This window comes from Archocentrus centrarchus, chromosome 23, assembly GCF_007364275.1.
Source record: "Archocentrus centrarchus isolate MPI-CPG fArcCen1 chromosome 23, fArcCen1, whole genome shotgun sequence".
In the NCBI taxonomy this organism is placed as follows: Eukaryota; Metazoa; Chordata; class Actinopteri; order Cichliformes; family Cichlidae; genus Archocentrus; species Archocentrus centrarchus.
Window position 1 is genome coordinate 94,183 of NC_044368.1, and position 15,818 is coordinate 110,000.

Sequence of the window (15,818 nt, forward strand, 5' to 3'; positions counted from 1 at the left end):
AACATTTACTGATGCACAGCAGTAATGAAAACATTTTCATAATTCAATTTCATGAACAAAGGAAATGAGACTGAGTAAAGAGCTGAAACAGAATAGAAGACTCTGCACATCCAAGAGACAAATGTCAAAGTAAGAAATATAAAGTACTGTGCAAAAGACTTGAACAACCCCTCATTTCTTTATATTTTTGCTTCCAAGGAGCTGGATTTTCTTGTAATTTTTAAAGTGGTCTTGAGCAACAGGTCTCCAGCTTTCTGAAGGTCTTTCAAAGTTTTTCTTGGGCCATTAGCTGCTTTCTCACTCATTTTCAGTACAGTCCCTGTATATGACCATTTTCAGAGGATTTTCTGTTTGTTTGTGAAGCCTCTGAAGTCTGACCTATGAATCACTGAAGGATAAAATTGCTCCTATCTCAATGGATGAACCAGTGTTGTGTCTACACATAACAGACAACTTCACAATGAACCAGTTTATCTATAGGCTCTTTGTTACTTGCAGCCTGTCACAAAAACACATCATTTCTCGCATTTCATTAGTTGAATCTATAAAAATGCTGAATCTATAATCTATCTATATATAATCTATATAATGTTGAATCTATAAAAAGTTAACAGTTTGACAGACATAAAATATATACAGTACTAGTTCTGGTACTGTTACTATATCTCATCATTTCATGATGTGAATCAGTTCTGAATGGCTTCAAAATGTGTATAATTTTTATTACTGATGTCACAACAACAGAAAAATACAATGAATAAACCTACTATAATGTCATTTTTAGCTGTTTCAAAATAAAGCTGAGGTATTGTCATAGCCTTGGCATTGTGTTGGCGGTGGCGTCTGTTCCATGGAAACATTAACATTGGAAACAAAGAGGAAACAAAGCTTTCATCACACAGCAGGAGTTCTGGTTAGAAACTCCAGACTAGCTGCTGAGTGGAGACGAATACATAAAGGAAATCATGCAGAAGGTAAGCGAATGCCTCAAAGATATATTAACATGTGTCCTGTCAGGTCTCCTGCTGTGGATTGACTTAACATAAATAAAACTGAATCAAAGTAGCTTCTTAACATCCACCGTGGTGCTGGTGACCTGCTTATATTTAGATTCCCATCTTCATCTGGATTTTTACCCAAAAAAGGAAGCTGATAACACCTGGATTGTAAAGTTTGGATTTGAAATGTATTTTAGATTCTGAACCTGTGAATGGTTAGCATATTGTTCGGATGGAACTCACCCTAATCAATGAATGCTCCTTTACCAACTGGACCTTAATGAAACATGACATCAGCCTTGTCAGAATCATACCATCTATTAGTCCAATTTAAGATTTGATCAATTATTGATAAATCATTACATAGTATGGTTCCATTTATGTCTCAGAGTTCGTAACCCCTAGTTCTGACAAGACCAATCAAATCAGACTCCAGATCAGATTTCAGGTGTAAAACAAACAGGGACCCTGCTTTACTGTTTCAGCTGCATTTTCACATTATTAGATCAACTCAGTCTGTTACCCATCAAAAAAAACTTTTTTTTATGTCTCCAGACATTTTATTAATGGCTGGAGACATAAAAAATGTGAATGGAAGATACCAAGCAATACTGAAAACTTACTACAAATCTAGTCAAAACAGAGTAGCTAGGGAACACTAAAATAGCTACGAACACAGGAACAGGAACGTACACAGAGACTGACAAGAGACAAAGGGAGACTGCAACAATAAATACACAAGAACATGATTAAGAGAAGAGGAGACAGCTGGGGAAACACACATCTGAACTATGGTTATTATAGTTAACGAAAATGAATGATATAACGAAAAGTGAAATTGAAAAAAGATTTTCGTTAACTGAAATAAATAAAAACTATAATTAAAAGGAAAAAACGATAACTAAATAAAACTGTATTCACTCTAAAATTTGACAAGTTGACCTTACTTAAGAAAATCTTGGAAACCGATTGCCCTGAAAAATGTAAGTAAGTATAACTATTAAGTCTTATGTTTGTTTACTTAACATATACTTGTTTAGTGTACTTAAGATCTTGTTGTGTCAACTTAATCGTGTTAAATTAAATTAACTTATTTTAGTGAAGTTGTTTCAACTCAGAAATAAGAAGTAAATTAACCTGTTCTTAACTTAGCTACATCAAGTTAGTCCAACTTACATGAACAGTACAGTTTACTTAGCAGACTCTAGGAAACCGATTGCCTTAAATGCATGAAGTAACTACAACAAAACATGATGAGTTCACAAGGTTCAGTGTTTTATTTTTAACAAAATACTATGCTTAGCTTCTTAACAAAAGGCAAATGTGGCCACACATGAACAAATACAAATACAAATACAAATTGCTCGTATTTTCTGTCTGTGTTTCCCTCTGTGCTGCACACAGATGCTGCAGTAGTTTGGTTTGGACTGTAAAATGTGTTCGCAGCACAAGACAGGGGAGCGTGTTCTCCCACGTTTGCGTTCTTCGGCTTCCGTGTCCAGACGAGGACCTGCCCACACTCATACGTAAAGGAGCGGTTCGCAAGCGCTGTGGAAACGCGGGCCTGTTCCAAACCTTTCACTGGCTCTTTTGGGAACAGTATGGGCACCAGCACTGGAACCCCAGCGGTGGAAAATGGGTAATAATTTCTTTGAGTACAATAACACCTATAGAAGCGAGTGTCTTGTTGTGGATGATGAAGACATGTTCAAAGCACTTCTCAGTCAGGAAAAAAAAACACCAACATCAAAGTCCACCTGAGAAGCACACAACGGCTACACAAACTGCTCTGATCCTATGTCGTAACCTGACGTGCACATCTGGAGAAATGTGTCTACTCCTCGGGTCAACGCAGCCCACAACGATTAACCTGTTCAGTCCTTGTACATTTCCGGCGGCGTTATCAATCAGAGAATAACAATCAGGACTAATAATCAAAGCATCAATATAAGGACTCACAAATGTCAGCAAATTCCTGGAGGGAGACTGCTGAAACTATCAGAATGGATGTGAGGGAATGAAGAAAGTGAAAAAAAACAGGGACAAATATGTTCGCAGCCAAAAAACTGAGCACAAAAAGCGAAAACCAAAAACAAATATAAAACACCAGCACGCAACCGCAAGGTAATTAACACACACAATCCAGCTACACAAGCATAAATGCGGACACGAGGTCGGACACTTCCGTAGGTTGTGTACTGAGGCCGCAAAGATCCTAAAGTCTAATTAGGGTGGCTGTAGCTCAGTAGGTAGAGCAATGTATCCTTGGGCAAGATACTTAACCCTAAGTTGCTCTCCGACCGTTCTGTCGGAGTATGAATGCGTGTGAATGCTAGTTAATTAAAAAAGCACTTAGCTTAATTAATGATGGAAGTGCTTGTATGAATGGGAGTGCATGGGTGAATGCAAACAGGTTGTATAAGCGCTTTGAGTGCTCTGATTGAGTAGAAAAGCGCTATATAAGAACTAGTCCATTTACCATTTACCATTTAATTAGCAGCATCTAACCAAGCTAGCTCCAAAAAGAAGCAGCATCAGGTGGTGAGAACATCAGGTTGCAGCTGGATTTGAGCCTTGATTCCTTCAAAGAGTTTGTTTTTGTCAAACACCACATGTAGGTGTTGTTAATCTACAGCATTGATGCTGAAGTTTATTGGGAGTTTACTGTACAATTTATTGAGATTTGAAGTTTATATTTTTCTTTGTTTCTCCCTGTTGATGTTCATGTGTGTCCTTAATATTACACATTTAGCATGTAATGAACATTTGGTTGTTGAATATAATTCTTTAAATGGTATCTTTTGTTGAGTTTTTAATTACACAATAGTCACTCTTGAACCTTGAACCTTGCACCTGACAAAGTATGAAAATATTAAAACTAATGAAACTTGTCATGGTCCTGGGCCATGTGTCCATCATTTTGCCTTTAGTTCTTTTAGTTTCTGTTTTCATTCAAATCCTGTTTTGTTTTCCAGTTTGCATTTGGTTTTGTTCATACATCTGAGTTCCTGTCTTGTTCTTAGTTACAGTGGTTTTCGTATTGTTTTCATAGTTCCCTTTGTCCCTGTCTCCCCAACATCTGTGTCTGTCCTGTCCCTCTGTTATGTCTTTGGTCTCATGTGTTTTGTGATTTATTTCCTTTGCGGTGTGTCAAGTCCACATTTCTGTCTCTGTCTAGTTACTTCCTGTCTTATTTTGGTACTGTCTTGTTTCTAGTGCAGTGTGTTTATTTTTCCTTCCTGTGTGTCCCTCCGAGGTGTTCCTCATCCCCTTGTTACCTAGCGTGTATATATTGTCTGTGTTCCAGTCAGTCTTTGTTGCATCATTGTCTGTTCCTGCTGTGGTCATTAGTCAGTTACTCAATTTGTCATTCAGTTTAAGTTTGCTCCCTTTGTTATTCTGCCGCCCTGTTTCCAGCAATAAAGCTACATTTTGAGCTTCCCCTGTCTGTGGTGTTCTGCTTAGAGGTCCTCACTCCTGCCAGCCACAGCAGTATATGACAGAAACTAAACTAAAACTAAGCTTTAAACCAAAAATAAAAACAAGAAAAACCACTGTGAAAACTTACTAAAACTAAATGAATTAGACAAAAAATAAATAAAAACCAACTAAAACTAAACTATAATGTAAAATACAAAACTATTATAACCCTGATCTGAACTAAATCACAGCAAACAAGATGAGAACACAGAGACAAGAACACAGACTTGTCACCACACAGGAAGACACACACTGAGGAAATGCAGACATATGAAGGAACATAACACAGGAGACAAGACACAAGAGGGAGGGAACATCTAAACTGGGGATAATATACAACAATATAACCATGAGGCAAAGAATCTCAGAATACTTAAATAAACAAAACCTCAAAGTCTAAAACTCAAAAACTCTGGGCAACTAGCCCAGGACCATGAGTTAGCCTCTTATTAACCTTTTATATTTTCATATTTCTTGTATTTTTTTCTCATTTTATATATTTTCCAATATTTTAGAAAAATATTACATGAATCACTTCATAACTGGAGTTATAAAAAATTATATTTATTCTTCTTTTCTTCTTCTTGTTATTATTATTATTATTATCATCCAGGGTTAGGGTCTGGGTAATTTTCAGGTGTTTGACACCCACATGGAAAATTTTTAAAATGAATGAGACTTCACTGAAAGGTAATATCTCATAGTTTCTGAATCATTGCCTATAAGTGTGTGACTAAAATAAAATCCCACCCTGACCCCAGCCGATGATCACAGGTTAGAGAACTGCAGCTGTTCAGAGGAGCTCGTGGGTGATTGTTGGAGTCAGAGGATTTAGAAAGATCTGAACTTTCCAAACAATGATGATGAACAAGCCACAGCTTTAACAAGCTCAGTGAGGTCAGCGAGCATGGTAACAATTATGTGAGAGCCTAAACTCTGTCGGTTTGTTTATTTGCTGTCCATGACCCACATACAGTGTGGCAAATAATCATTTGATCCCCTGCTTCATTTTTAAGTTTGATAACTTACAAAAAAATGAAGCATCTCATATTTTTATGGTAGTTTCATTTTAATGGAGAGAGAAAGAATATCAACCCCCCCCCAAAAAAAACAAAACAAAACAAAAACAAAAAACAATCACATAAAATGCATGTCATTGAGTAAAAGGAGTGTTTGATCCCCAAGCAAAACAGGATTTAGTACTTGGTGGAGAAACCCTTGTTTGCGAACAGCAGTAATACGTTTCTTGTAGTTGGTGACCAGGTTTCCCCATGCCCCAGGAGGGATTTTGGCCCACTGCTCTTTACAGAAACTCTTTAAATCCTTCAGGTTTCTTGGCTGCCACTTGGTGACGTGATGCTTCAGCTCCCTCCACAGATTTTCTAGAAGACTGAGGTCAGGCTGGTAGTGCATTACAAGTGGTGTTCTTGGTGACTGTGGTCATAGCTGCCTTCAGGTCTCTCTTCCACAGTGTGTCTTTTGTCCTGTCTCGCTCCCCACGACATGTTCAGCATTATAGGGTTAACTTAGACCATATCTTGAGGTGACTGTTTAATGCGCTGAGTTTTAGAATAGAATAGAATAGAACTTTATTGTCATTATACATACAACGAAATTAATCATTATACAACAAGTTATATAACGACATTCCATCACAATATAACCAAATTCCGTTCGGAACAGCCATCCATAGAAGAAACAGACAAGACTAACTTAGGGGAGATGGGTGTCCGCAGCTGCTGCCGTTTTTCACTGGCACCGCCACTACATTCAGTCCCCAGAAAAGGAAACAACACACATCATGGGGTAGTTAGGTTAAAAAAAAGTCATCTGGTACGGTGCTCAACATAAGCACCATACCAGGGTCCAAAAAAACCACCTTAGCAAAGCATATTTGCACATTTAAAGCCAGGATAGCAATGTGGTGGGGGGAGGAGGGGGGCAGGAGGGGATGCAGATGGAGACGAGAGGGTCAGGGCATTGTGGAGCCAGATGCCAGCTCCTAGCCAAAACAGTTCGCTGATAGTGATGGAAGTTCATCAGCGGCCGTGGTACACCAGATCCAGCTTCACAAATCACAGAGAGGGCTGAGGGGAAAAGCGACCATCACACATTGTCCTGGAGAGATATGATTACCAGCCTAAGGCCGGCTAGGGAGCCGAATTCCTGATAATGCAGATGTTGTTTTGGAACAGGCTGCTTGTTTTTTTCAACAGCCTTCAGTCTCACTGGGGAACCCATTCAGTAATCCAATATTCCAAATTCATTAGTTACCGTCCTCACCGTGCAGAACCGAACCTTGTCTCCAGATCAAAACCCTCTCGCCTGCGAGCATGTTCTCAGCTGGACTACCCATCCGCTTTACGGCTCAGGTCCAACAGGCTTTGAGTCTGAGTTTGTACGGCCCTGCACAGCCCATCCACCTGGGTCGGCAGCCTCGGCTGATGTCGAACTGCTGCCCAGATTTTCTTGATTTCCCGGTAAATCAGGTATCCTCCGAGCCCAAACAGAAGAGATACCGCTACCAAATAGCCAAATATGTAGACGTCTTCAACGTCCTCGATCTCCAGAGCTGAGAAGCACACAGGTCTCCACGAACCCCAAGAATCGATGACATATCCAACTGGGTCTGCTCCACTCAGACACGCAGGCTCCCCTTTCCCCGATCTCATAGTGGAGAACATTCGATCAATGGTGTTTAGGGCCCAGCTTGCCAGATCCATGATGCTCTCAATCTTATTCTTATTCGGACAGTGTGTGAGAGACGCTCTCACAGCAAGCAGCAAGCAGGAGAGATAGGGAGGGCAGGGAGAGAGATAGAATGCGACCGTCTCCGTCAAGAGCAGGAGGGAAAGCTCTTGGCGCTATATAAATGAAATTGAATTGAATTTAAATAGATCATTAACAACCTCCTCCTGTGTAGTTTTGGGTTGATCCACCACCTTTCTCATGATCATCCTCAGCCCATGAGGCCAGACTTGCATGGAGCTTGTAACGTTTGGGTTGTGTTCAATGCTGAAGAGGAGGCAGCAAACGTACTTAGCAGACAGTCAAAAACGCACAACCACACTGGTACTGGGAATTCCACAGTGTTGCCCTTTAATAAATATACTCTTCACCAACCTTATAAAGCCCGGTTGAATGGCTGCTGCATTATCATTTTATCATCATTATATACTTATTTTATTTTTTCTGCACATTTTATTTTATTTTATTTTAACTTATTGTGTATTTTACTATTGTTTTTGTTTATGTATAGTGTGTGTATGTATATATATATATATATATATATATATATGTGTGTGTGTATCTTTTTAAACAGTAGCTCCAATGGAAATTTCGCTGAACATTCACTGACAATAAAGCAATCTAATCTAATCTAATTATCATACATGAAATAGCAGTGTTCATACAACCCGTTAGGGAGATAAACTCTAGGTCCGCCTTGGTCCGTGCATCCATCTGCCAAAACGTTTCTCCCACGCTCTTTATAGAGGAGTGGTGGCACACACAAGTGACATCACTAACAACAGCTTAGGCTGTCGTAAAGAGACACCACATAATTACCGCTGTTACAAGAGAGCAAGTGATGGTCATTTGATATTTCTGAATAATTGCACCAGCAGTTGTCACATTTTCACAAGCTTCTTGCTGATAGTCTTGTAGCCCATTCCAGCCATGTGCAGGTCTACAATCTTGTCCCTGATGTCCTTTGACTGCTTTTGGTCTGGCCCATGGTGGTGAAGAGGTTGAATTGGGAGAAACAGATTCTATGGGCAGGTGTGCTTTACGCACATAACTAGCTGAGATCAGGAGTATCTGCTATTGAATGATTTATTGTAATCTGTGTGTCACATGGGCACACAACCAGAATTCTAGCTTGGTTGTAAATACTTATTTCACTCAGTAACATACAAATCAATTTATAACATTTATGTAATGTGTTTTTCTGGATCTTTGGTTGATATTCTGTCTCTCTCCATTAAAATGAAACTACCATAAAAATGAAAGACTCCTCATTTCTTTGAGCAAACTTACAAATTCAGCAGGGGGTCAAATACAGTAATTATTTCTCATACTGTAAGTGATCCTTCAGGAGGAACACTGACCTCCAATGCCTTTGTTGACAATGAAGTCCTGGTCTGGGAGCTGCTGACTGATAAGAAACAGATCTGAGATCCACATAAAGGTCAGAGCAGCAGAACAAAGACATAACAGGTCAGCTGGACAAATTAACCTTTAAATAATGCTGAAGACAAAAAACTGAGGATAAGGAGAATAAAAATGTAGGCTAATAATGGAGGGTATGAGTGTTGTACAGTGTATCACAAAAGTGAGTACACCCCTCACATTTCTGTAGATATTTAAGTATATCTTTTCATTGGACAACACTGACAAAATGACACTTTGACACAATGAAAAGTAGTCTGTGTACAGCTTATTTAACAGTGTAAATTTATTCTTTTTTTTATGAGGGGTGTACTCACTTTTGTGATACACTTTATATTTAATAACAGGTTTTAAATGTGGAGAAGAACTGCAGGACACAGACAGTGTTTTATCACAGGATTCACACCTGAGTGTGTTCAGCAGGTAGTTTCCACTGTGATGGCAATGACTCACCTCAATGACTCACCTCCAAAAAGAAGAAGAAGAAGAAGGGCAGCACTGCGTGGCAGTCGGAGGGCAGTAAGAAGCTGACTCCCTGAGGTTTGGGTTATTTGAGTGTTTGCAGTCTGAGCAAACAAACATTAGTTTACTTGTTATCTGTGAGGTTTCCTCTCCAGAAGGCCAAAACAAAGATTTCCTTGAAAGGCCTCAAGTTCTGTCTTCTGCAGATTATAACAGTTTGATGAAAACATTCAAGTCTTCACTGAATGATTAATAAACTGGCTAAGCATTACTCACCCGTTTGCTTTCTAAATTAAACATCATGGTTAACGCCTTAACTGGCCGCTCCAAAATCAACAAAAACACCTGAAAAAGCATACCCAAATTAAATCAGCTGCTGTTCCTGAACTCTTTGGAGTACATGCAAAAGCTTGGTCTCTTTGTGAAGAAGACGAGCTATATTTTTCATTCTTGCATTCAAAAATCCTGTAACTATAACGAGAATGTAGCTACTAAGTTTGGAACACAGAAAAATTAGACAATTTTTGCCTCGCATAGATTTTTCCTGTTTGTTTTCATGTAACTACACACTGAGCATAGAAGGTATAGACTGGAAAATATAATGAAGCTGTAGAATGAAATCTTTTTAACATTTATTTCAAATTTTATCAAGATAGCACAAAAACCTACTGTTTTGTAAAGGTTTTTGTGTGGTCTTACATGTTCCACTTGGAGACTCCAAGTACCACATGTGAGCAGCCTTTGATATGTAGATTTCAAATGGCTGTAACTCCTCAATGCTTCAACATACAGTCATCAATGAGGGCTCTAATCAAAGATATTACCCTGAGGAATCTTCTGCTATACACAAAGTTACTGAAAATTCAAATTAATTATAATTATAGACATATAAATCAGAGGTTGACCTAATTTCTAAAAGAAGGAAAATGTTAGGCCTTCATTCACAAAAAAACCCCAGTATATTTTCAGTGATTCCTTCACACACTCAAAATAAATAACTTGTATATTGATCAAAAGTTACAGTAAATGTAAACACTACATATTCACATAAAATAAAAAACCACAATCCTCCCAATAGTCCTTCTCTGATACACAACTTACAACCCCCTCCCAAACAATTACCCCCACCCCCACAAACAAAACGTACACAAAGCTCACCACAAAGGATAAAGCTTTTTGTAAAACTTTAGACGCTTACTGGTCAAAAACAGCTCTGAGCCATTGTCCTCCTCATTCTGCCATAATAAACGTAATAAAGACTCCTGTGAAAGCCTTATCAAGACCTGTAACAACCTTCCCTGCCCCCAACACTGCTCTTGTAAATTTCCATATGTAAAGCACACACACACAAAATAAGTGGCGTAACAACAGTGTACGGTGATATTTTCTGTGAATGGTGCATGTCATGCTCACCATTACATACATATTTGCATCTAAATGGAATATGATACGAGGACGAGCTGAGAATAAAACGTAACATGTACTGTGCTGGCAGTAATTCTTCCCAGCCAGCAGGTGGTGGTGTTTTCTTGTTGTTTGTTATTGAACAGTAGAGTGAGTTCAGAAACACGTTTAATGGCCGATACAGGCAGTTTATCAGTCTTGATGTAATCTTTCTTCATCCTGTCTTGTTGTTCAGAGAAGGCACTGCTTGTAAGTTTTTTGTGTTATTTTATTACATCTGAGACAACATTGAGCTGTATTTGTGGGCATTTATGTTGGAAAAGGTTGATGTTTGTAAGGCTGATTGTGACATGTTATTTACACAGTATTAAGTATTTGTACCCTTACTATTTGTATTCTAAATCATGTTTTTCATCTTTATTTGTAGTTTCACTCTTTTGGCATTGAAAGCAACGTCCATTAAAGTGGCATACGCCTGTCAATCATCTGAGAGTTTATCTATATGCACAACTGTTACCTGGAAACACAGTGGGGGCAGAACACGTACCATGAATCGCCGTCAGAGTACAGCTGTTCGTTCGTGGGATTTTGCAGCAATAAAACCGGTCAAATCAGCATCAAAATCCTCTAATAAATAATAATCCATTCTTGTGAGTCATTTAGTCACTTCTTTGAATAAATATAGTCTTTTTGATGCATTCTGACAATCTGTTGGTGAGAAAAAGTATTGTAAACACTGTTTACGCACGATGGCGCACACACTCTTACTTCCTGCTCAGTTTCACGCACGGAGGACGTAGTGACTACGCAGGAAGTTTGTGCACTCATGTGAAAACACACCCCATAACACCATATACCCACGTGTCAGGAATTTTATTGGCTATACAACTGTGGTTTTGGATTTTGGGTCAGAGTTGACCAATAAGAAGGACTGGAGAACATTTGGGGGCATGTCCAGAGAAGTCACATGACACTGTCTGCTTGTTATTGGCTATGGAAAATCCATTTCATAACATAATTGGCCAAATGAGGTGTCAATCCAATTCTGAGGGTTTAGTCTGTCATATAAAAGCATCATAAGGGCGGACTGCAGCGTTACTGTGACACTATGAGGCTTCAAATTCGAAAAGCAATACAAACGGCCATTGCCAGTTAATAGGTTAATGGCTGTTTAATTTGAAGTCACTGGGCGGGATGCTCGAAGGTGCTCCGTTCAGTGACTCCATCGTCTTGCTGGGAGACTTCAATGCTCATGTGGGCAATGACAGTAAGACCTGGGGGGGCGTGACTGGGAGGAACGGCCTGCCTGATCTGAACCCGAAAGGTGTTTTGTTATTGGACTTCTGTGCAAACTACAGTTTGTCCATAACAAACACCATGTTCGAACATAAGGATGTCCATAAGTGCACATGGCACCAGGACACCCTAGGTTGCAGGTCGATGATCAATTTTGTAATCGTATCACCAGATCTGCGGCCGTATGTTCTGGACACTCGGGTGAAGAGAGGAGCTGAGCTGTCAACTGATCACCACCTGGTGGTGAGTTGGATCAAGTGGCGGGGGAAGATGCTCGACAGACCTGGCGCACTTAAACGTATTGTGAGGGTGCGCTGGGAACGCCTGGCAGAAATCCCAGTCTGAGAGATGTTCAACTTCCACCTCCGGCAGAACTTCGACAGCATTCTGAGGGAGGCTGAGGACACTGAGTCCAAATGGAACATGTTCCGCACCTCCATTGTTGAGGCTGCTGCTCAGAGCTGTGGATGCAAGGTGGTTGGTGCCTGTTGTGGTGGTAACCCCCAAACCAGATGGTGGTCACCAGAGGTGAAGGGAGCCATCAGTCCTATCGGGCTTGGTTAGCCTGCGGGACTCCGGAGGCTGCTGACAGGTATTGGCAGGCCAAGTGGAACACAGCTCAGGCAGTGGCCGAAGCAAAAACTCGGGTGTGGGAGGAGTTCGGTGAGGCTACGGAAAAAGACTTTTGGACGGCATGGAAGCGATTCTGGCAAACCGTCAGGCGACTCAGGAGAGGAAAGCCGTGCTCCACTAGTGCGGGTGGGGTGCTGCTGACTTCAACTGAGGCTATAGTCGGTGGAAGGAATACTTCAAGGACCTCCTGAATCCCACTGACACTTTCTGTAGTGGAAGCAGAGTCTGGGGACGAGGGAGATGACTTGCCCATCACCAAGGGTGAGGTCACTGAGGTGGTTAAACAACTCTTTGGTGACAGGGCCCCTGGGGTGGATGAGATTCCCCCTGACTTCCTGAAGCCTCTGGATGTTGCAGGGCTGTCTTGGTTGACATGTCTCTGCAACATCGCATTGCGATCTGGGGCAGTGCCGCTGGATTGGCAGACCGGGGTGGTGGTCCCCATCTTTAAGAAGGGAGACCAGAGGGTGTGCTCCAACTTCTGGGGGATCACACTCCTCAGCTTCCCCGATAAGGTCTATGCCAGGGTGCTGGAAAGGAGGGTCCAGCTGTTAGTCAAACCTCAGATCCAGGAAGAACAATGCTGTTTTCGTCCTGGTCGTGGAACGCTGGACCAGTTCTTTATTCTCTCAAGGATATTCAAGTGTCCGTGGGAGTTTGCCCATCCAGTCTTAATGTGCTTTGTGGACTTGGAGAAGGCATTCGACCGTACCCCTCAGGGTTTCTGGTGGGAAGGCCTGTGGGAGTATGGGGTGTCTGGCCCATTGTTGCGGGCCCTTCAGTCTCTGTACAACCGCAGTGAGAGCTTGGTCCGTATAGCCAGTAATAAGTCGGATTCGTTTCCTGTGGGTGTTGGACTTCGTCAGGGCTGCCCTTTGTCACCGATTCTGTTCATAATTTTTATGGATAGAATTTCTAGGTGTAGCCAGGTGGCAGAAGGTTTCTTCCTTGGTGGCCTCACAGTCTCATCTCTGCTTTTTGCGGATGATGCGGTCCTGTTGGCTTCATCAGGTGGTGGCCTCCAGCTAGCAGTAGAATGGTTCGCAGCTGAGTGTGAAGCAGCCGGCATGAGAATCAGCACCTCTAAGTCTGAGGCCATGGTCCTCAGCTGGAAAAGGGTGGAATGCCCTCTCCAGCTCAGGGACGAGTTCCTGCCCCAAGTGGAGGAGTTCAAATATCTCGTGGTCTTGTTCACGAGTGATGGGAGAAGGAAGCGGGAGATCGACAGATGGATTGGGGCTGCTTCTGCAGAGATACGGAGGCTGCACCAGTCTGTCGTGGTGAAGAGGGAGCTTAGTGTAAAAGTGAAGCTGTTGATTTACCGGTTGATCTACGTTCCTACCCTCACCTAGGGGTGGCTGTAGCTCAGTAGGTAGAGCAGGTCACCTACTGATCAGAAGGTCAGCGGTTCGATTCCTGGCTACTCCAGGCTACATGCCAATGTATCCTTGGGCAAGATACTTAACCCCAAGTTGCTCTCCGACCGTCCCGTCGGAGTATGAATGTGTGTGAATGATAGTTAATTAAAAAGCACTTAGCTTAGCAAACATGGAAGTGCTTGTATGAATGGGAGTGCATGGGTGAATGTAAACATGTTGTAATAGCGCTTTGAGTGCTCATACTGAGTAGAAAAGCACTATATAAGAGCTAGTCCATTTAACATTACCTATGGTCACGAGCTTTGGGTAGTGATCGAAAAAATAAGTTTCCTTTGAAGGGTGGCTGGCCTCTCCCTTAGAGATAAGGTGAGGAGTGCGGTCATCTGGGAGGGGCTCAGAGTAGAGCTGCTGCTCCTCCACATTGAAAGGAGCCAGTTGAGGTGGCTCAGGCATCTCATTAGGATGCCTCCTGGCCACCTCTTGGTTGAGGTGTTCCGGGTATGTCCCACCGGGAGGAGACCCCGAGTAGACCCAGGACACCCTGGGGAGATTATATCTTTCGGCTGGCCTGGGAACGCCTTGGGGTCCCTCTGAATGAGCTGGTGGAGAGGGAAGCCTGGGTTTCTCTGCTTAGGCTCCTGCCCCCGTGACCCGGCCCCGGATAAGCGGAAAAGAATGGATGGATGGATGGATGGATGGATGGATGGATGGATGGATGGATGGATGGATTCCTTAAAGGGTCATGCCCCTTTGTATTTGTCTGAACTGCTGCTCCCTTATGCTCCATCTCGTTCCCTTAGGTCAGCAGACGAGATGCTGCTATGTGTTCCAAAGTTGCAACGCAAACTCAGAGGAGATCGAGCTTTTGCAGTTGCGGCTCCAAAATTATGGAACGAGTTGCCATTATATGTAAGAGAGGCTCAATCACTTGCTGTTTTTAAATCTCGCTTAAAAGAACATTTTTACTCCCTGGCCTTCGACCCAGTGTGAGACTATGACTGTGGTGTTAAGTTAATTTTTCTGTATTGTAGTTCCTTATTTTTAAAACTTTTTGATATTTTAAGCATTTAAATTCTTTAATACTGTGCTCATTATTGGTGTGTCTTTTATATTGTTCTGTCCTATGTCTGTGCTTGTTGCTGTGATTGATGTGTTGTACAGCACTTTGGCCAGCCTTGTTGTTGTTTTAAGGTGCTTTATAAATAAATTGGTATGGTATGGGATGGGATGGATGGTTAATGGCTGATCGATAACTCTGCTCTTGACTCTTCACAGAAACTGAAGGCTGACAGTCGATGTTACTGTTGAAGCTCATTCAGTGGGAAGCTGTGAAATAATTTCATGTTTGAGGTCTCTTTGAGCCAGGATGAGTTGCTGCCCTAGGTGGAGGAGTTTAAGTATCTTAGGGTCTTGTACACAAGTGAACCGAGTGCTACTGAGCAGACAGAGCTGTCATTGAAGGTGGAAAGACATGTGATGGGGGACTCAGTGTTTACATCAATGATGCCTGGTGTCGCGACGCTGCTGTGGTCACTGCTCGCCATTAGTGGAGCTTTTAGTCATTGAGTGCTGGCCATTCTACCTCCCGAGGGAATTTACAGCTATCATGGTCATTGCTGTCTATAGCCCTCCAAACTCAAATAACAACCACAGGATGAACTGTATCAGCACATCAGTAAGCAGAAAACAGCCCACCCAGATGCTCTGCTTATTCTCGCTGGGGATTTTAACCAGGCAGACCCCAAGACTGTGTTTCCCAAACTACATCAATACATAGACTTTCCGACTCGGGGCAACAACACACTGGACCATGTGTACACCATCCAGAGAGGACCTTGCAAAGCCCTCCCCCTCCCCCACCTTGAAGCCTCAGACCACATCACTGTCATGCTTTTGCCAGCATACAGATCACTGGTTAAAGTCACCAAACCAGTCCAAAAGCAGGTACAAGTGTGGCCAGAAGGGATTAATAAATTTACTGAATACTGTAGTTTCG